This window comes from Zingiber officinale, chromosome 11A, assembly GCF_018446385.1.
Source record: "Zingiber officinale cultivar Zhangliang chromosome 11A, Zo_v1.1, whole genome shotgun sequence".
NCBI classification, from domain to species: domain Eukaryota; kingdom Viridiplantae; phylum Streptophyta; class Magnoliopsida; order Zingiberales; family Zingiberaceae; genus Zingiber; species Zingiber officinale.
Genome location: NC_056006.1, coordinates 67731927 through 67753875, shown reverse-complemented (window position 1 = coordinate 67753875; position 21949 = coordinate 67731927). Strand labels below are relative to the sequence as shown.

The window sequence follows — 21949 nt, the reverse complement described above, 5'->3', positions numbered from 1 at the left end:
GTTAGCATCAATCACACATCACAATTACTTCTTTAATTCTAGAACAAGGTGGATCTACTCTATAATAAAAGAAACTAGACCTAAAGACATAGAAATTACAACTTTCTACTTGAATCTAAGAGAAAGAAGAAAGACAGCATATCGAAAGCATTGAAAAGTCTTCGAATCCAATCCTTTGCTTTCAGAAGTGAAGGAGAAGATGAAAATGACTTTGGATCATTGATCAGAGTGTGGATGACGAGTAGATCTTGGCTAAGTGAGTCTCCCCAAGGGGAAAACTCTTCCTCCTCTCAAAAGGGGGGGAGAACGCCCTTTTTATATGCGTGGGCATGACCCTTGCCTAGGACGTGTCATGATCATGCCTCACGGGCATGGCCACACTCAGGTTTTCTAAAACAGGAGAGGCATAGCCATGTGGATTCCACATAGCCTCCCCCTGGTCAGCTTTTGTTAAGCACGAGCTCTACTTCCAAGTAAAATGCATGGCCATGTACGATTCACACGCTCCCCCCCCCCCCCTCATTATGGTTTCGACTGGGCGCAACTCTTCTTGCGTGAGAGGCATGGTCATACCTATGGGGCACGACCATGCCATGGCTAGGCTCTACTGGGGAACATCGTCGTGCCATGGGGCACGTCCAACCTATGCTTCTCTTCTATGGTTGCTCCAAAACATGTTTTAACTCCACTTTCGCTCCAAAGCGTGTCTTGTTAATAGGAAACAAAGCACGAGCAGATCTCTGACAAAGATAGCAATAATACTAAAATAATGATAAAGCAGGGTGTAATAACATAGATCATACACGAGTAATATAAGTAGAAGTATGTTAAAGTATGAATAAAAGTGTATAAAATCTATGCACATCACACCCCCAAACTTAAACCTTTACTTGTTCTCAAACAAAATTCTATAATCTAGACTCATGTGCTCATATAGTGCATCATAACCCCTAGTGACTCAATCTAACTCTATGAACTAGTTTCATTGGTGAGCATGATCATAGAGTAACTCGAGTGTGGTCTAAAAATGAGTTCTCATGCACAGTGCGATGAGTGACCTAAGTTTTTTAAGTATCTATCCCTAAGTCTAGTCAAGTCATCATCTAACCTGGTTTCTTGTGTTCCCAATGATACACACTTACTTGTCACACGCTTGGTTCATCCCTCTCAATCTACCCAAAGTTTCAAAGGCATGCTCGATATCAAGGAAAACGTAGTATTAATTTTCCCAAGAACTTAACTCGGTCTCAAAGGGATAAATTGCTAAGTTTCACTCATGATAACTATTTTTTATATCCCTTTTTCATCATTTTTTTAGTGCTTTAAATGTAGCGCTAACATATATGCAAAAGATACAAATGTGGGGATAATTTAATTTTTCCAAATAAGCTTACATGATTTGAGTATCATTCAGTAACCAAGATGTAATTTGAAAAGTTACAATGGGCGTATATAAGTACTGACAAATTATACAAATCATACCTATTTTTAGAGTTTTTAACTATCCAAACTTAAGAAAAGTGAAATAAGATCCATAAATTAGACCATTCCTCAAATTTTTATCAACAAAATATATTACTCACTTCATGCTACTAAAGATAGAGGAAAATAGCTTACTAAACATACTAGCACTGTTTTACGCAACACCATCCAAACAATAAACATGTTAGAAATTCTACTATCAGACAAGTCAGCATTAAGATGAAGATTGATGCAATCAAATGTCATAGAAGCAACAAATCTAAACAGCATAAGAACTGAAACAAACTGAAGCAAAACTAAAGCAAGAATAAAACAAAGCAAGAAAAATGCAACAAGCAAAGTGCAACTGCAAACTGTCATGAATAGGCAACAAATATGTACAAATGTATACCCCTCCCATAGACTTGAACTTTTCATCATTCCAGTGAAATTAATATGGTGGTGGAGGCCCATGTGTAGGATGTCAAGAGGGAAGATATGGGTCAGGTGGTAGGTCTCTAAGGTCAGGAGGAGGTAGCGTAGTAGGAAAGCTAGGGAAACCATGTTGAGGGCCAAGACCCTCGTGAAACTGAAAAAAATGGTCACCTGCTAGCCAATATAGCGCATGGTGTGTCTAAAATCCTCCTCTCTCTCTCTCTCTCTAGCAATGTAGTAATCATTAACAAATTCATCTACCTATCCCTAAAAGTTTCTCATGGACTGAAAATGATCTCATATCTCTTGGAACTGTTCATGAGTTAGTGCATAGTGCCCTTCCAACATGCGTTGGCTAGCACTCTACCTCTCATGAAGAGTATCCAAAGAGAAATGGAAATATGAGAAATCAAATCTAGAGGGGCTCGTGCTACCATAAACAAAAAAATGCCTAGCCGACTCTAGATAACTAGTCGGTTGTGGGTGTCTAGACGATGAGGGTTTAGGGTGCTCTACATGGATGGAGGCAACCTCGAGTGCTATGTCCCTAATAACCTAATTAGTAGGGATGGGAACTGTGGTTGGATTACGGTTAGGAAGAGGGAATGGAAATCCCTCCCTCCTGGGAAAAGCAAAATCGTTCTCATCTTGATAGATCATTTTCATGGTAAGTATGTATCAATATCAATTTTAGAGTTGTCATGAATAATGTCTAAACCATATAGTTTGTGAAGGATTGAAAGATATGATAGAGGGAGGGGGTGAATATCACATGTTAAAAACTTTTTCTTTTGAAGCATTGAAATAAGAGTAGTGTAGCGGAAAATAAAGAACTCTTTTCGATTACTTGGTTCGGAGCTTAGGTTGACTCCTATTCTAAGACTCACGATCTCTTGATCGCACGTTGGGTAATGCACTAAAACTCTTCTTTCTAAAATCTTCAGAAAGAAGTAATTCATACAAATAAAAAGTATAAAATAGTAACAGCCTACTATCTTATTTGAATTTAAGTACAATGCAAGATAAATTAAAGTATACTGAAAAAGAGTATAGATGAAGATCGTCAGTGCCTTGTCGGAGTAGTAGCTTGCTTGAAGATGTATTGTAAAGTAGTAGAACAAACAGAGCCTTTGCACAAAGGTGAACAGAAAACTTGATCATTGCCTTAGACCTCGAGCTCCCTTTTTATAAGCATGGTTCAGTCGACTGATAAAACCTTCGGTCAACTGATCCATTCAGTCGACCAAACTCCCTATCGATCGACTGAACGTGCACCCTTCCTTCTTCACTGAGATCTAATCTTCGCACATTTATGAGCATTAATGGTTTAGTCGACTGATCCCATGATCAGTCCAACAATCGATGTAATTTCCCCATTCGTTGAAATTCTTCATTTAAGATCCTTTAATGCATTTAATGTTTGGTCGACCGATTCCTAAGTTCAGTCAACCAATCAAGCTGACTTCCAACTTAGCTTCTGATCAATCTGATCTATGTCACATCGACTCGGTTCGGTTGACCGATCTCTGAATTCGGTCGATCGATCAGGCCAGTTTCTGTAAAACAAAGTTAAACACAATATGTCCCTACAAAATAAAGGTTAGCACAGTTATATGATGCATGAGTAGTAATTGACAGTACCACTGTCTTGATCTCAACTTGAAAACCTTCCTGGTTTCTTCAATTGGATTAGTGACCTAGGGTTTGTTCCTTTTCAAAACATGACCTCACTGTAACTCCTTTTCAGTTGCTTACCTCAACCTACCTGCAAAACATTGGTCCTCCAGACCTATTTAGACTTTGCCGCTTAGCATCAAACCAGCTCACCAGGACTTATTCTTGATCTTCAGTCCTCTAGACCTATCGAGCTTTCTTGCCAAGTGTTGGGTCCTCTCGACCTACTTGGACTTCTTGCCTGGATTCCACGATCTGCTAAAATTTTTCTTGCCTAGCCATGACTAGGGCTTTTACTGGTTGAGTAAGCAGCCTGCACACTTAGTCAACTTATTATATCTCAACAATACTTAACTTAAACCTTTGATAACATCCAAACTCAGGTTCGTACCAACAATCTCCCCCTTTTTGATATTTGGTAATCAAGGTTCACAGTTAAGTTTATAAAGATAAGTAAAGATAAGTAAACAAACATTTGTTTTTAACTTAACTCTCCCCCTGAATTCACTATTTCTCTCCCTTTGACCCACATCAAAATTAGGGAAAGCACAACTAAGCTTGAATTAGGTAAGTGTCGAAGTTTAGAAAATAGCTAGAAAAATTTGAAAACTTAAAATTTCAAAAACAAACATAGTGGTTTTAAAAACTTAATCAAGAATAAGACTGGAAAACATTTCTAAACAAATGAAGGATTAAAAATATGAAAATAAGAACATTAACTGAAAACTAGGAAAGGAAACCAGTTATTTAGAAAGCAACTGGTTTTGAGTTAAGGAAAATAAGTTGAGGGAGTCTAAAAATAAGTGTAGTATTTAAAAAAAATCTGAGAAAATAAATATACCATAAATTTTTGAAAAATGAAAATCCAAATGTTTTGTAAGGATAGATTTTTGAAAAAAAATGTTTGAAAATATTGTAAAGATAAATTTTGAAAATTTGGTAAAAAATAATTAAAGATTTTGTAAAGATGAATTTTAAAAATTTTGTAAAGATAAATTTTAAAAATAAGAGATGAGACTTACACTTGCCCTTAGGTCGCAAAAAGCCTTATCAATAGTTGTGGTACCAATCTTACACGATACAAAAGAGCTTCCCAGATCTTGAAGTCTAGGAGGTAGTGTGTCCAGAAGTAGAGCGCTACACTCTTTAGACAAAGTGATAGTCTCAAATCCTTCTTTCTTTTATTTGAAATAATCTCCTTCATGGACTTAGTAAATTTCAGTATTTGTTGTAAGGCATCCAAGAGAGGGATGTCAATACATATTTCTTTGGTTTTCTCTAAAAATTTATCAGATTCTGCATCTTTCATGGCCTTGGAGATTCTTTGAGGAAAGGAGATTGATGGAACAAATCTTCTTGGCGGAGGCATTTCAACCTATACAGTATCTTCCTCTTCCTCTTGTACAACTTCATCTCTAGAGGTAGAAGGAAGTGACTCTCCATTATACTCAATTCTCTTGTCTTTAGCAGTCACTTAGGGATCTCCCAAGGTCCCTCTACTCTTCAGTTTAATTCTATTACAGTGCTCAACTGGGTTTTGCTTTAGCTTCCTTGGGTCCTTGAGGAAGAAAAACTTGCCGCCTGTGCTATTTGTATATCAAGCATCTTTAAGTGTCTTTCCATGTTGTCCAATCTTGTGTTAAGTTGCTTGATGTCGTCGTCTCCTTAGTTAGAAAGAATCTCCTCAAGGAACTTTTCTATTCTTGATTGTTGATTGTTCTATTGATATCCAGCCAATTGCCCTTGATATTGGTAATTTCTATAAGAGAAGTTTGGGTGACTCTTCCATTTGGGGTTATAAGTGTTGAAGAATGTATTGTTTTGCCTTTGATTGAAGTTGCCTACTACATTGACTTGTTCTATTTGAGCTAATTGTGCAGAGAAGGCTTCAAGTGGATAACTTTCCTTGATGTGCTTTGTGTTTCCACATCCTTCACATGTAGTGATAATGACATTTACCATATTTACATTCATTATATCAAACTTCCTTGTTAGGGCATCTAGATTTGCAGTAATTAAACTCATCGCATCAACATCGTACTTTCCAGATACTTTGATTGGATTCCCACCTCTTTTAGAAGCCCATTGATGGTGATTAAGTGCTATGCTCTCAATAATTTCTTCGGCTTCATCTAATCCCTTGTTCATTAAAGTTCCACCAGTTGCGGAGTCTAGTGAGACTTTAGTTTGATAATTGATGTCATTATAAAAAGTGTACATCACTAACTATCTTTCCAACCCGTGGTGAAGTCATAGCCTAAGTGTTCCTTTGAATCTATCACATGCTTCATATAAAAATTCAGTTTCATTTTGTGAGAAGCTTGCAATCAGATTCCTTATATGAGACGAATATCTACTCATACTGCTCCCATGATGTGATGTTGTTTGTAGGTAAGGAATTCAACTAGACTTTAGTTCTGTCTCTGAGAGAGAATCCAAACAATAGTAATCTCATTGCTTCTAGAGAGACCCCATTCATCTTCATAATTCCACATATTTCATAAAAAGTTTCTAGATACTGATTTGGGTCTTCAATAAGTCCTCCCCCAAACTTATTCTACTGTACCATTGATATCATGGCTGGTTTAATCTCAAAATTATTGGCCTCGACAGTAGGTCTAGTGATGCTAGACTTGAGACCTCTAGAATAAGGAGCAGCATAATCTTTCAATGGTTTGTTGGCCATCTCTAATTGCTCTTGTTCTAATTGTCTCTACAGTAATCTTCTTCTTCTAAATGCTCTATCAATCTCATGATCGACGTATAATAATTCTCCTGCAATGTTAGATCTTCACATAAAAGAGCAGAGTTATAATCAATTTTGTGTTTTTGTTGATGAGAAAATAAATGTAGAATTAAATGTGCAAAAATTAAAAGTATTAAAGTGTAAGCTATGTATAAAAGAAAATGTAAGAAAAATATTTACAAAAAAAGGAAAGAAATGTTCAGTCTAACTCAAGTGTTTGTCACTAATGTTAATCATAATCCCCAGCAATGATGTCAAAAACTTATTACACTACCGTAAGTGCACGATTATATCGTCAATAATAAAAAGTTATTGATCCAACAAGGATTGGTTAAGCATTAGTGAGTTCTCATAGCAGGCTATCTAAACGATCAAAATGTTTGTGAACAATTGCACTAAGAGAAAGGGTAAGAGAAGTAGAAGAGCAAGTTGAGAATTATTGTGAGGAAATTGGTCAAGGGAAATATTCTAGAGGTTCAGATTCATTGTGATTCTAATTAATGCCCTATGGATTGCCTACCTCCTACACTCTATCCTTATTCACAAGTAGGAAGTTTAACTAAATACCAACACTCCCTCGTGATGGTCGTATTGGAATATTAGCCACATTGCTATCCGATGCCACTAAGGAGTCAAGGTAACCTAGGAAGTCGATTAATGGGATCCCCTTTGTCATTAGCGACCCCTCGACCATACAATCGCTAAATTACATAGGACACTTATTAACACGAAATTAACGATAATCCATTAAACCTAATTATACACTTCCAATAGAGAGTTTCTCTCCCTTTCAAGGTGACACTCCCGGAACGTCCGTTTGAAGGAATACCTTCCTATCACGGGGCTCCCACGATCATACGATCTAGGACACCCCCTCTATGGGGAGAGCAATCAATGCATTCATTCCATTAAACATAGCATTCAAGCATAAAGACATCACACACATTTTTAATCAAATAGATACTAGGAATAAATATATCATTTGAATAGAATATTGGCAAATCCATAGAGTTAGCATCAATCACACATCACAATTAATCCCCTAATTCTAGAACAAGAAGGATCTACTCCATAACAAGAGAAACTAGGCCCAAAGACATAGAAATTACAAACTTCAACTCGAATCTAAGAGGAAGAATAAAGAAGGCTTATCTAATATGTTGAAGAGTTTTCGGATCTAATCCTTTACTTCTGGAGGTGAAGGAGAAGAGGAAAACAATTTTGGATCATCGATCAAAGTGTGGATGAAGAGCATATCTTGTCCAAGTGAGTCTCCCCAAGGGGAAAACTCTTCCTACTCTCAAAAGGGGGAAGAACACCCCTTTTATAAGCATATACATGACCCCTGTCTGGGTTGTATCATGCCCGTGCCTCACGAGCATGGCCACACTCAGATTTTCCAAAACAAAGGAGGTACAACCATATGGATTCCACATGGCCTCCCCTTGGTCATCTTCTACTAGGCACAAGCTCTGCTTCTAGGTTAAAAGGCACGACCATGTGGATTCACACAGCCACCCCCATTTTGGTTTCGACTGGGCATGACTCTCCCTGTGTGAGAGACACGACCATGTCATGTCTGGGATCTACTATGGAACAGGGTCATGCCATGGGCTACGGCCAGCCTCTACTCCTCTTATAAGGTTGCTCCAAAACATGTTTTAACTCCACTTTCACTCTAAAGCATGTCCTGTCAATAGAAAATGAAGTACAAGTAAATCTTCGATAAAGAGAGCAATAATGTTAAAATAATGATAAAGAAGAGTGCAATAACATGAATCATACTCAAGAAATACAAATATATGTGTATGAATAAAAATATATACAATCTACACACATTAAACTCACTTTAACCTTCAATTTTTAGGATTTGTAATAGTGGTGTATTTGACATTTGGCAATCTAAAGGGTGAACATTCTTTCATTACAAAAGAAAATGAATCTCTTTCATGAATAAGCATTTTAATGGATAAACACACTCCTATATCAATACTTGAACTCCCCTCTATGCTCTCCAACTCTCCCACATCATACCCAAGGCTTTCAGTAATATGGGTAATCAACCCACCAACTGTTATTGTCCCAGAAGAAGCTTTCCTGGCCATGACAAGGTGTCTAACAAAATAGGAGCCGAAATTGATACTCCCTTCATGCAACATACTGTTGGTTGCTACTCGGAATATTGTATCGGTTCCCCTTTACAAAAATTTGTACAAGTCTTGAACCTTTTCTAACAACCTATTGTGTTCTTTCAAAATTAAATTTGGAATCGCAAACAGAACTTAAAATTATTGATTCCAAATTCAATTTATCTATTCTTAGAGGTTTAGACTTGGATCACAAACGATGCTTAACATTACTGATCCAAATCCACCTATGTTACAAATTTGATTAAATATTTATTTCATAAATCAGCTTCCCGGTTAAACATGGCGAGACACTAGGCCTTCTTGGTTATGGGAGCATCCACCACTTCCTAGACAAAGCCTTTTAACGAAATTCAATATTTAATCTCCTTATAGTAACCCTAGGTTTAACCAATAAGAACAATCGAATCACAAGATCGAAAAATAAAAGAAACACAAATTTGAATCATAAATCTAAAACCTAGAATCGTTAGCCTCTTGTGTTTGGTATTTCAAAATCTAAACAAAAGAATAAACTAGTTATGATGCAGAAACTAATAACTAGTTATACCTTTTGTAGCTTATAGACCTCACGATCTTCTGCCGTATTCCTCTTCTTATCTCGGGCGTCGTGTGGGCGACAATCTACCGAGACGAGAATCCACCCAAGCCTCCTTCTTCTTGCAAGTTTCGGCTACCAACAATCTCCTAGAGATGAAGAACTTCGACCACCAACCAAGCTCCAAGGGATGCTAGGAAACAATGCCTCCTATCTCTTCTTCTTCTCCAAGCAAAATCTGGCCACCAAGATCTCTCCAAGAAGATGATGCCGCCAGCCACTTAAGAAGAAGAATAGGGGAAGAGGAAGAAGAGAGGGCTGACCACCACCAAGGAAGAGAAGAGAGGAATACTAGATGATATGTTATAAGGTGAGGCACCTCTACCCTCTCTTTTATATTCCTTGGTATTGGCAAATAAGGAAAGTTTCAATTAAAACTTCCTTAATTTCCTTTCCAATGAAAGTAAAATTTAATTAAAAATTCCTTTTATTTATTAATGTGGTCGGCCCCTACAACTCCTCAAAATAAGGAAAGTTTTAAACACAAAATTAAAACTTCCTAATTTGTTTCCGGAAATTTTTAAAATAAAAATTTCTCTTTTAAAAATTTCCTTCATGGTTGGTTATAAAAGGAAACTTTTATAAATTAAAATCTCTTTATTAAAACATGTGGATGATTACAATAAGGAAAGTTTTCTCCAAAATTAAAATCTTCCTTTCAATCTACTAATAAGGAAAAATATCAAACCTTTCGCTTAATCTTTTTGTAGAAACTATAAAAGGAAAATTTTAATTTTAAAATTCTCTTTTAAATCATAGCTTCCACATAAGGAAAGAATTTAAAAAATAAAATCCTTTTAATTTTATTATGGTCGGCCACCTAATCTTGGGTTCAAGCTAGGGCAGCCACCTACTTGACCCATCTCACCTTGGTTTGGCCGACCCTAGCTTGGGCTCCAGGCTAAGCTTGGCCGACCACCTTAAGGTGGGTAAGAAGGTGGGTATGGGTGGGTACAACACTTTATAATTAAGAGGCTACGACAGGGACCGAGAGGAGGAATTGGTTTTGGTCTCCCGGTGAACTTGAGCTTCCCGTGTTCACCCCGAACACGTAACTCGAGTTCATCAATATTAACTCATACCACTAAAGAGTTATTATTGAACTACCGCACCAATCACATATTATTATATGGGCTACTTCTTATCATGAGTGTGTTAATCTCCCTGTGTTTATGTAACGACCCACCTCCTACTGACTAGGCTACGAGACCGGACCGTTACGTTATGTTGTGCTAAACTACTATTGCGGAAATCTGGATTGATTAAAATTTTGCTAAACTGATTACTGTAAACTCTGATCTTAATATTCTAGGTGTACCTAGGAGTTGTACAAATGCTAGGGAAGGCAATCTATGCCTCTCGGATGTCCTACTAGCTATAATCAGGCACTTCAATCGATCCGTTGATCGATTGGGGCTGTCGGATCGATCCAGTGATCGATCCAGCTTGATACTGGCACGGAGGGAAACTCTGGATCGGTCGGCTGACCGATCCATAGGCTACAACGCTTCTGTATGCGGCTGGATCGGTCTACCGACCGATCCAGGAGCACCCTGATCGGTCAGCTTGACCCTGTTCGCGACTGGATCGGTCAGCTGACCGATCCAGTGACACAGCCCATCTCTGATCGGTCTGTAGACCGATCTGGGTTTCTGATTTCGAATCAGAACCCCTGATTTCAGCACTTGTGCGTGCCAAAATCTCACATTTCACTCATGCTATACACAGAACATACCCTAATAACATAAAGCTAGCATTCTAAACTTGAAATAAAATAGGGTTTACTAGTTCGTGGCATTTAACAAATTAAAAGTGCATGGAAATAGAAATACTGAGAGTTCAATTGTTGGAATTCGCTAAATCCCCTAAGAATCTTTTATTCCAAGTTCCTGCCACACACATCATCTCTGCATTGCCCTCCAGCTTCCTCTGCTAGTCCATCTTTCCTTTACCTTTATCTGCAGTATAAGGAAAGTAGAATCTGTAAGCTTAAAGCTTAGTAAGAAACCATCTACCTCACTAAAATATGCAACGATGTAAACATGCTTTTAAAGAATGCTATTTGAAAACATGTACTGGCATGACATACTATGATTGCAAGCATAAACTGAAATAACTGAACATGTAAGCTGAAACATGGCATAGCAAGCTAATCACATAGAACGATAATAGAGAACTAAGCTAACTGAAGCTAACCTGAAGCTGAGATCAACTCAACTAACATAACTGATTTTATGAGTTTTGAAAACTAATAGCATATTAGATCAAAATAATAATCATGTGCTGTTGGGCCCGGCAACTGTACTTACTGTGCGCGCATCCCTAACTAAACCCGGGTTTGCAAGTCCCGCAAGTGCCAACTGAAAAATAAAATACTGAATATAGCTAAACTGTCCTAAATTGCTGTTTCTAGGTTATCTGAACCTAGAGCTAGGTTGTCTGAACCCAGAGGCGACTGTGGGATCCCACCCATTGGACCGTAGTCCCATATAAACTAGAATAAACAGATTTACTGATTTAGATGCTTCTAATGCGTTCAACTGAGCTGTTAAAATGCCTAATTTGCATTTTTACTTAACTAGCTATTTTATCGAGCACCTAGTGTACTTTAACTCCCCTCTCTATTAGGGAGACTACCTTTAGGCACCCAACAGCATCTAAACCTCCAACTGAAGGGGAAAAGACGTGTCCGGCCCATCTAAAGGTACTCACTAAATCCCTAAACCTGTGAGGAGGGTTAAATACACCCTATATGTCGAAAAATTTGCATATAACTAAACTAATGCATAGAAAACCAAACGGAAGCTACTTATACTGCAGGTGAGGGGTTTCTTACCTCGTACGCTAATTTCCTTACAATTCTATTCGCTAGAATTCCGGTGGAGACGACTTCTAGACGATCTTCTCGCGTCTAAGCGTTCCCCTCGCGAAGGAGAGCGTCCTCGTGTCGGAATTATCGCCGGAAGATGTCCTTGGGGCCCTAGGCAGAGAACCCTAGGTCTTCCCTGTGGTTGGCGCTGAGAGAAGGAGAGAAGAAGGGGAGTCGGCGTGAGGTTAGGGTGAGGAGGAGAAAGTCACGAATAAAAATCTCATAACTCCTCTTCTAATTTCCTATTTATATTAAGTGGGTAATTTCGGCCCAACTTAAACTTAAATATAAATGTTTCCCTTCTCTTTCAGCACGGCCCTGCTGGGTTCAACTGGTTACTAACATTATCCCTAAGCCATAGGTCTCGGGTTCAATCCCCGCTTAGGCTATTTTGCTTTTCTAATTATTTTTGCTACTTCCGCTACTCTAAAAATTCCGGAAAAATATCTAAAAATTCCAGAATAATTATACTATATTTCTAAAATAGTTTTGAGAATTTTCGGGCGTTACAATCCCCCATACCTTATAAAAAGTTCGTCCTCGAACTTAGAACAATTCCGGATACTTCTGTCTCATGCCGGCCTCTGTCTCCCAAGTCGCCTCTACTGTTGTGTGATTTTGCCAGCTGACTTTGACTAATGGTACTTCCTTGTTCCGTAATTTCTTTACTGCTCGGTCTATTATCTGAATAGGCCGACTGTCTCAGCATAGAGACATGAAATACGTTGTGGACAGCTGACATTTCCTGGGGTAGCTCTAGCTCATATGCTACCTTGCCCACTCTTCTGCTGATAAGGTATGGTCCCACATATCTGGGACTTAGCTTGCCCTTCTTCCCAAAACGCATTACTCCCTTCATGGGAGCTACTCTGAGGAACACTGAATCCCCAACTGAAAACTCTAAGGGTCTGCGCCGTGTATCAGCATAGCTCTTCTGGCGGCTCTGAGCTGTCTCTATCCTCTGGCGGATCTGCTGTATAGCTACTGTGGTATCTGCTACTAGATCTGTCTGAAGCTCTAGTTCTTTTTGTTCACCACTCTCATACCAGCAGATTGGAGATCTATACCTCCGCCCATAGAGAGCCTCGTAAGGTGCCATATCGATAGTGGCCTGATAGCTGTTGTTGTATGCAAATTCTGCTAGACTCAGATATTTGCACCAACTTCCTTTGAAATCTAGGGCACATGCTCGGAGCATATCTTCGAGTACCTAATTTACTCGCTCCGTCTGTTCATCTGTCTGAGGATGGAAGGCTGTGCTAAACTTTAACTTCATGCCCAAAGCTGACTGTACACACTCCCAGAAGTGTGATGTGAACCTACTATCTCTGTCTGAAATAATGGTTCGTGGGACTCCATGTAATCTAACGATCTCCTTGAGATACAACTGAGCTAAGAAGTGGGCTGATTTAGTCAATCTGTCGACTATTACCCAGATGGTATCAAAACCATTCGTGGTTCTAGGTAATCCCACTATGAAGTCCATAGAAATGTCTTCCCACTTCCATTCTGGTATCTGTATGGGCTGCAAAACTCCCCCCGGTCTCTGATGTTCTGCCTTAACCCTCTGACAGGTTAGGCAGGTGCTGACATATCGAGCGATGTCTCTCTTCATCCCAGGCCACCAAAAACGTTTCTTCAAGTCCTGGTACATTTTGGTGGAGCCAAGATGCATCGCGTAGGGAGTCTTGTGAGCCTCATCTAAAATCCTCCTTCTAAGTTCCTCCTGATCTGGAACACATAATTTGTCGCCAAAGTACAACACCCCGCTATTTGACACTCTAAACTCTCCACTTTCTGTTTCTGCTGATCCTTGCTTGATTTTCTGAATTTCAGGATCTTGTTCCTGAGCTGTCTGGATGTCACCAAGCAAGGTCGACTCTAAGGTCATAGTAGAGAGCTATCCAACTATGAGTTCGAGACCGAAATCTGTGATATCTTTCTGTAGGGGTGGTGACATGGCTGCTAGAGATAATAAGGTAGCACTGGACTTTCTGCTAAGTGCATATGCTACCCTATTTGCTTTCCCTGGGTGGTAGAGGATGTCTATATCGTAGTCCTTGACCAGCTCTAACCATCTGCGCTGTCGCATATTCAGATCCTTCTGAGTGAAGAAGTACTTCAGATTCTGATGATCTGTATACACTCTGCACTGAGCTCCATACAAGTAATGTCTCCAAATTTTGAGAGCAAACACCACTGCTGCAAGCTCAAGGTCATGAGTAGGATAGTTCTTCTCATAATCCTTGAGTTGTCTGGAGGCATAGGCTATCACCTTGCCATTTTGCATCAGTACTGCTCCTAATCCCAATTTAGAGGCATCACTATATATATCAAAGCTGTCTGTATTTTCTGGTAGAGTCAGAATAGGTGCACTGGTCAATCTCCTTTTCAGCTCGCTGAAACTATTCTCTTCTTTCTGGTAAGAGCTGTCAGTGGGGAGGCTATCCTGGAGAAGTCCTCTACGAATTTTCTGTAATAGCCTGCTAATCCCAGAAAGCTTCTGATCTCACTGGCGTTCTTGGGTCTTTTCCAGTTGCTCACAGCTTCTATCTTACTGGGGTCTACCATGATACCATCCTTTGAGATGATGTGACCCAGGAAGGACACCTGATCTAACCAAAATTCACATTTTGTGAACTTGGCGTACAACTGATTCTGCTAAAGGGTCTGTAATACTCTGTTCTTCCTGAGTTCTGGAATAGATAAGAATGTCGTCGATGAACACGATAACAAACTTATCTAAGTATTCTCTGAATACCCTATTCATGAGGTCCATGAAAGTAGCTGGAGCATTTGTCACGCCAAAGGGCATGACTACGAACTCATAATGTCCGTATCTGGTCCTGAATGCTGTCTTGGGTATATCCCCTTCTTTAACCTTCACCTGATGATAACCTGATCTGAGGTCTATCTTAGAGAACACTGCTGCTCTCTTTAGCTGATCGAACAGTTCATCAATTCTGGGAAGAGGATACCTGTTCTTGATGGTAACTTGGTTCAACGCTCTGTAATCTATACACAGGCGCACGAACAACACTGGCGCTCCCCATGGTGAGTGACTAGGACGTATGAAGCCCTTGTCAAGCAGCTCCTGTAGTTGCTCATGAAGTTCCTTCAGTTCTGCTGGAGCCATGCGATAAGGTGCTTTGGAGATAGGATTTGTACCGGGAATGAGCTCTATCTCAAATTCGATCTCCCTGTCTGGTGCTAGGCCTGGTGGGTAGTCACATACGACTCGGACCTCTGCTAGCTGTTGGTCCTTGTCCTGACTGGTACCCACTACGTGCGCTAAGAACCCTGTACATCCTGAATCCATCAACCTCTGTGCCTTCAGAGCTAAGAGAAACTTCTTGGCCTTTCTTCTTGGTTCCCCGATATATTCAAACTGTGCTTCTGCTTCGGGTTGGAATATGACTTTCTGTTTACGGCACTCTATAGAAGCACCGTATCTAATCAGGAAGTCCATTCCAAAGATGACATCGTAGTCAGTCATATCTAGCACTATCATATCACAAAAGAGTTCTCTGTCTGCTATAATAACTGATACTGCTCTGAGCCAGTGCGTAGATGCCATAATTTCTCCCGAAGGTAATGTCGTCAGAAACTGACTACTGAGTACCTCTGGAGGTATTGGTTGCCCCCGTATCGAATAAGACAGTTGCTATTTGCTGAAAAATACTAATCTGACCTATAACAACTGTTGAAGCATTTGCTACGTCCTCTCTGGTGAGTGAGTAGATCCTCGCATTGGTCATAGCTGGAGGGGCTTCTAATCTGCCCTGGCTGATGTGTGGACCATCTAAAGCGGCCTGCATCTGATGTAGCCGTGTTGGCTTCGGCTGTGGCTGAGGAAGACTGGTCTTGTTTGGGCACTACTTAGCCATGTGCCCTTCTTATCCACATTTAAAGCATCCTCGTGTGCCCTTACGACAAACTCGGATGGAATTTCCCAAGTAGCACACTTTGGATAATTATTTTGCCGGTCTTCCTTTGGGTAACTCCGGTTTGCGCTTGTTCTTGGAGTTCCCTTTCCATTAGAGCCATGAGAGATGTGGCCCACCCTCCTTGACCCTTAGGAGAGGATTTGTTGTGTGATATTATTCGGTAGTGCTTGGTGGTCAGGTCTTGTGACTAGTTCTTGGTGGTTTGAAGCTGTGGATGCCGACCACGTTCATTGCTATTTCCGGCCTCGGCATTTTGAGCATCAACCGGACTCGTCTAGTTCTGGGCATAGATGAGCCAACTGTTGAATTTCTTCACGGCTTCCTCCTTTGAAAGGTTTGACGAAACTCCGTGAACTCGTCGTAGTGGCGGTTCGTGACCGCATGTGAAAGAATTCCTCAAAGAACTCCTTCTCAAGTCAGCCCACAACTCACTGGGCGCTTCGCTCCGATTCTCTCCCACCACATGCGTGCATCCCCTGTCAGGCAGAAGGACTCGTGTTCTGGCCAGTCCGAAGCTCCATCGTACTCTCCAGGGTTTTGAACCATGGTTTACTAGTGCGAGAAGTTCTCGGCTTGACTCTCTGGGATCGGATAGGCTTCTCTCCTTGCCTCTGCTGCTGGGGCTACTTGTCTTAGCTGGTGGAACCTCTAAGACCACCGGTGTCGTCGATTTGGTTCCGGGGTGTGTGGAGGTATTCTGATTAGGAGGGTGGCTATCTCCTGTTCACATTAGCTCGAGCCACTAACGCTGTAAGGTCTGGGGGAGACACTGAACTGCCTGCCTCATGCTGGGGCTCAGTAGCTGGTGTCCTTCTAGCTGGGCGTCCTCGTGCCATTTCTAAAGACATAGAGGACAGGACATGCATAACAAATACAATTATAATTATATAATTATTGCTATCATGTTATCTACTATCACATATTAACATGCATCAGTTATCTATAAACATGAACTATAACAAGAAAGCAAGAAACATAATTAAAGCAGAGGTATTCTTACTTGGAAGCTGCAGGTTCAATGCTGATGTGTGTGTAGGAAGTATGGAACACTGCTCTGATACCACTCTATAACGACCCGCCTCCTACTGACTAGGTTGCGAGGCCGGACCGTTACGTTATGCTGTGCTAAACTACTATTGCGGAAATCTGGATTGATTAAAATTTTGCTAAACTGATTACTGTAAACTCTGATCTTAATATTCTAGGTGTACCTAGGAGTTGTACATATGCTAGGGAAGGCAATCTATGCCTCTCGGATGTCCTACTAGCTATAATCAGGCACTTCAATCGATCCGTTGATCGATTGGGGCTGTCGGATCGATCCAGTGATCGATCCAGCTTGATACTGGCACGGAGGGAAACTCTGGATCGGTCGGCTGACCGATCCATAGGCTACAACGCTTCTGTATGCGGCTGGATCGGTCTACCGACCGATCCAGGAGCACCCTGATCGGTCAGCTTGACCGATCCAGTGGCTCACTGATCGGTCGGCTGACCGATCCATAACAGAGGCCAACTCTCTGTTCGCGACTGGATCGGTCAGCTGACCGATCCAGTGACACAACCCATCTCTGATCGGTCTGTAGACCAATCTGGGTTTCTGATTTCGAATCAGAACCCCTGATTTCAGCACTTGTGCGTGCCAAAATCTCACATTTCACTCATGCTATACACAGAACATACCCTAATAACATAAAGCTAGCATTCTAAACTTGAAATAAAACAGGGTTTACTAGTTCGTGGCATTTAACAAATTAAAAGTGCATGGAAATAGAAATACTGAGAGTTCAATTGTTGGAATTCGCTAAATCCCCTAAGAATCTTTTATTCCAAGTTCCTGCCACACACATCATCTCTGCATTGCCCTCCAGCTTCCTCTGCTAGTCCATCTTTCCTTTACCTTTATCTGCAATATAAGGAAAGTAGAATCTGTAAGTTTAAAGCTTAGTAAGAAACCATCTACCTCACTAAAACATGCAACGATGCAAACATGCTTTTAAAGAATGCTATTTGAAAACATGTACTGGCATGGCATACTATGATTGTAAGCATAAACTGAAATAACTGAACATGTAAGCTGAAACATGGCATAGCAAGCTAATCACATAGAACGATAATAGAGAACTAAGCTAACTGAAGCTAACCTGAAGCTGAGATCAACTCAACTAACATAACTGATTTTATGAGTTTTGAAAACTAATAGCATAGTAGATCAAAATAATAATCATGTGCTGTTGGGCCCGGCAACTGTACTTACTGTGCGCGCATCCCTAACTAAACCCGGGTTTGCAAGTCCCGAATTCAGTAGGGTTTACTAGGTTATCTGAACTTAGGGATGACTGTGGGGGTCCAACCCAATGGATATCTAATCCGGTACAGTGCCAACTGAAAAATAAAATACTGAATATAGCTAAACTGTCCTAAATTACTGTTTCTAGGTTATCTGAACCTAGAGCTAGGTTGTCTGAACCCAGAGGCGACTGTGGGAGCCCACCCATTGGACCGTAGTCCCATATAAACTAGAATAAACAGATTTACTAATTTAGATGCTTCTAATGCGTTCAACTGAGCTGTTAAAATGCCTAATTTGCATTTTTACTTAACTAGCTATTTTATCGAACACCTAGTGTGCTTTAACTCCCCTCTCTATTAGGGAGACTACCTTTAGGCACCCAACAGCATCTAAACCTCCAACTGAAGGGGGAAAGACGTGTCCGGCCCATCTAAAGGTACTCACTAAATCCCTAAACCTGCGAGGAGGGTTAAATACACCCTATATGTCGAAAAATCTGCATATAACTAAACTAATGCATAGAAAACCAAACGGAAGCTACTTATACTGCAGGTGAGGGGTTTCTTACCTCGTACGCTAATTTCCTTACAATTCTATTCGCTAGAATTCCGGTGGAGACGACTTCTCGACGATCTTCTCGCGTCTAAGCGTTCCCCTCGCGAAGGAGAGCGTCCTCGTGCTGGAGTTATCGCCGGAAGATGTCCTTGGGGCCCTAGGGAGAGAACCCTAGGTCTTCCCTGTGGTTGGCACCGAGAGAAGGAGAGAAGAAGGGGAGTCGGCGTGAGGTTAGGGTGAGGAGGAGAAAGTCACGAATAAAAATCTCATAACTCCTCTTCTAATTTCCTATTTATATTAAGTGGGTAATTTCGGCCCAACTTAAACTTAAATATAAATGTTTCCCTTCTCTTTCAGCACGGCCCTGCTGGGTTCAACTGGTTACTAACATTATCCCTAAGCCATAGGTCTCGGGTTCAATCCCCGCTTAGGCTATTTTGCTTTTCTAATTATTTTTGCTACTTCCGCTACTCTAAAAATTCCGGAAAAATATCTAAAAATTCTAGAATAATTATACTATATTTCTAAAATAGTTTTGAGAATTTTCGGGCGTTACAGTTTAAGATATAGAATGTCCACAAATTAAATGAGTTACTAACAACTCACTTAATTAATATCTAGCTCCAAGAGTAGTACCACTCAACCTTATCATCATGTCGGACTAAGTCCACCTGCAGGGTTTACATGACAATCCTTATGAGCTCCTCTTGGGGACATCATCAACTTAGATTACTAGGACACAGTTTCATTCTATAATCAACAACACACCATACAAACAATATCATTTCCCAACTTATCGGGCCTATTGATTTATCGAACTAAATCGCACTCTTTCATAAATTAAAAAAAATGAATATTGAGTATATGTACTTGTTATTATATCATGATTAAGAGCACACACTTCTATAATAACAAAGGTCTTGTTCTTTTATGCAGTTAGTATAAAAAGAACTAACCTTAAATGGTCCTGCTCAATACACTCAGAGTGTACTAGTGTAATTTTATAGTCAAGATAAACTAATATCAAATTACACTACGACTATTCTAATGGTTTGTTCCTATCCATCTTAATCGTGAGTTACTGTTTATAATTTATAAGGAACTGATAACATAATCTTCTGTGTGTGACACTACACACCATGTTATCTACAATATAAATTAATTAAACAACTACACTTAGCATATAAATGTAGACATTTGACTAATGTGATTCTTTATTTTAAAATAAATGTTTACAAAAAGATAGACTTTTAGTATACACTCTAACAATCTCCCACTTATACTAAAAGACTATGCTGTCATAAATGCTACCATACATCTGATCCTCATCCCCTCAACATGTCGATCAAAAGCTTTCGCCGGAAGGGCCTTCGTGAAAGGATCTGCAAAGTTATCTGCTGATGCAATCTTGGTGACAACAACTTCTCCTCACTTTACAATGTCTCATATCAGGTGGTACTTGCACTCTATGTGTTTACTCGCCTTATAGGCTCATTGTTCCTTTGAGTTTGCTACTTCTCTGCTATTATCACACTAAATTGTGATGATTTGGGGCAAACTAGGAATCACATCTAACTCCATTAGGAAGTTCCTAAGTCATACAGCTTCTTTGGCTGCCTCAGAGGCTGCCACATACTCAGCTTCCATGGTTGAGTCTGAAACGCATTTTTGCTTAACACTCCTCTATGCTATGGCTCCACCTCCTAAAGTAAACACATAGTCTGATGTAGACTTACTATTGTCCCTATCTAATTGGAAGTCAAAATCCGTATATCCCACAGGGAGTAAATCATCTGCTTGGTAAACTAGCATATAATCTCTAGTCCTTCTCAAGTATTTTAATATATGTTTTACAGCAGTCCAATGTCCTTGTCTAGGATTACTTTGATATCTGCTCACCATGCCCACGGCAAAATAGATATCTGATTGTTGGAATGTATACTGAAAGCCTAAGCTTTTGTCAACATTTATTTTGAATAAAGAATCACATTTGGTCAAATTGTCTACATTTAGTTGTAGTTGTTCAATTAATTTATATTGTAGATAACATAGTATGTGGTGCCACATACAGAAGAGGATGTTATCAGTACCTTATAAATTATAAACAGTAGCTCACGACTAAAATGGAAAGGAACAAACCATTGGAAGGTCGTAGTGTAATTAGGAATTAGTTTATCTTAACTATATAATTACACTAGTACACTTAGAGTGTATTGAGTAGGACCATTTGAAGTTGTTTCTTTTATACTGACTTTATAAAGGAACAAATACCTCAGTTATTATGGAAGTGTGTTCTCTTAATCCTAATATAATAACAAGCACATATATTTGATATTTATTTCTTTAATTTATCAATGGGTGAGATTTAGTTCGATGAATCAATAAGCCTGATAAGTTGGGAAATGATATCACTTATAGTGTGTATTGTTGATTATAGAAGGAAACTGTGTCCTAGTAATCTAGGTTGATAATGTCCCCAAGATGAGCTCATAAAGAATGTCATGTTAAACCCTGCAGGTGGACTTAGTCCGACATGACGATAAGGTCGAGTGGTACTATTCTTGGATTAAGATATTAATTAAATGAGTTGTCAGTAACTCACTTAATTAGTGGACATTCGACATCTTAAACATAGGGAGACTAACACACTCATAATAAGAAGGAGCCCAAAAATGTAATTTGGGATTGGTGCGGTAGTTCAATAATAATTCTCTAGTGGAATGAATTATTATTGATAAAATTAAGTTGTGTGTTTGGGGCGAACACGGGATGCTTAATTTCATCGGGAGACCAAAACTAATTCCTCCTCTCGGTCCCTATCGTAGCCTCTTATTTATAGAGTACTATACCCACCCATACCCACCTTCATACCCATGAGAAGGGGGCCGGCCAAGCTAGCTTGTGGTTCAAGCTAGGGTCGGCCAAGCCTTGGTGGCCTAGCTTGAACCCAAGATTAGGTGGCCGGCCCCCATTAAATTAAAAAGAATTTTAATTTTTAATTTTTATTATGTGGAAGATATAATTTATTAAAGAGAATTAAAATTAAAATATCTCTCTTAAAAAGGATCTACAAAAGATTAAAGAAAGAGATTAGATCTCTTTCCTTATTTGTAGATTGGAAAGATATTTTATTTTTTCTCTTTGAAAATTATTCACATGTTGAAAAATTAAAATTATAGAAATTTCTTTTATCAACCATGAAGGGATTTTAAAGGGAAATTTTA

The 21949-nt window shown here is 39.7% G+C and overlaps 1 non-coding gene across 1 annotated transcript; it reads left to right on the top strand.

Annotated features, from left to right (window-relative positions):
• Window positions 1-5806: 5806 nt before the first annotated feature.
• LOC122033142 lies at window positions 5807-5912 on the top strand. Its single transcript, XR_006126394.1, has one exon. It is a non-coding gene; the product is annotated as a small nucleolar RNA R71 (small nucleolar RNA).
• The last annotated feature ends 16037 nt before the right edge of the window (window positions 5913-21949 follow it).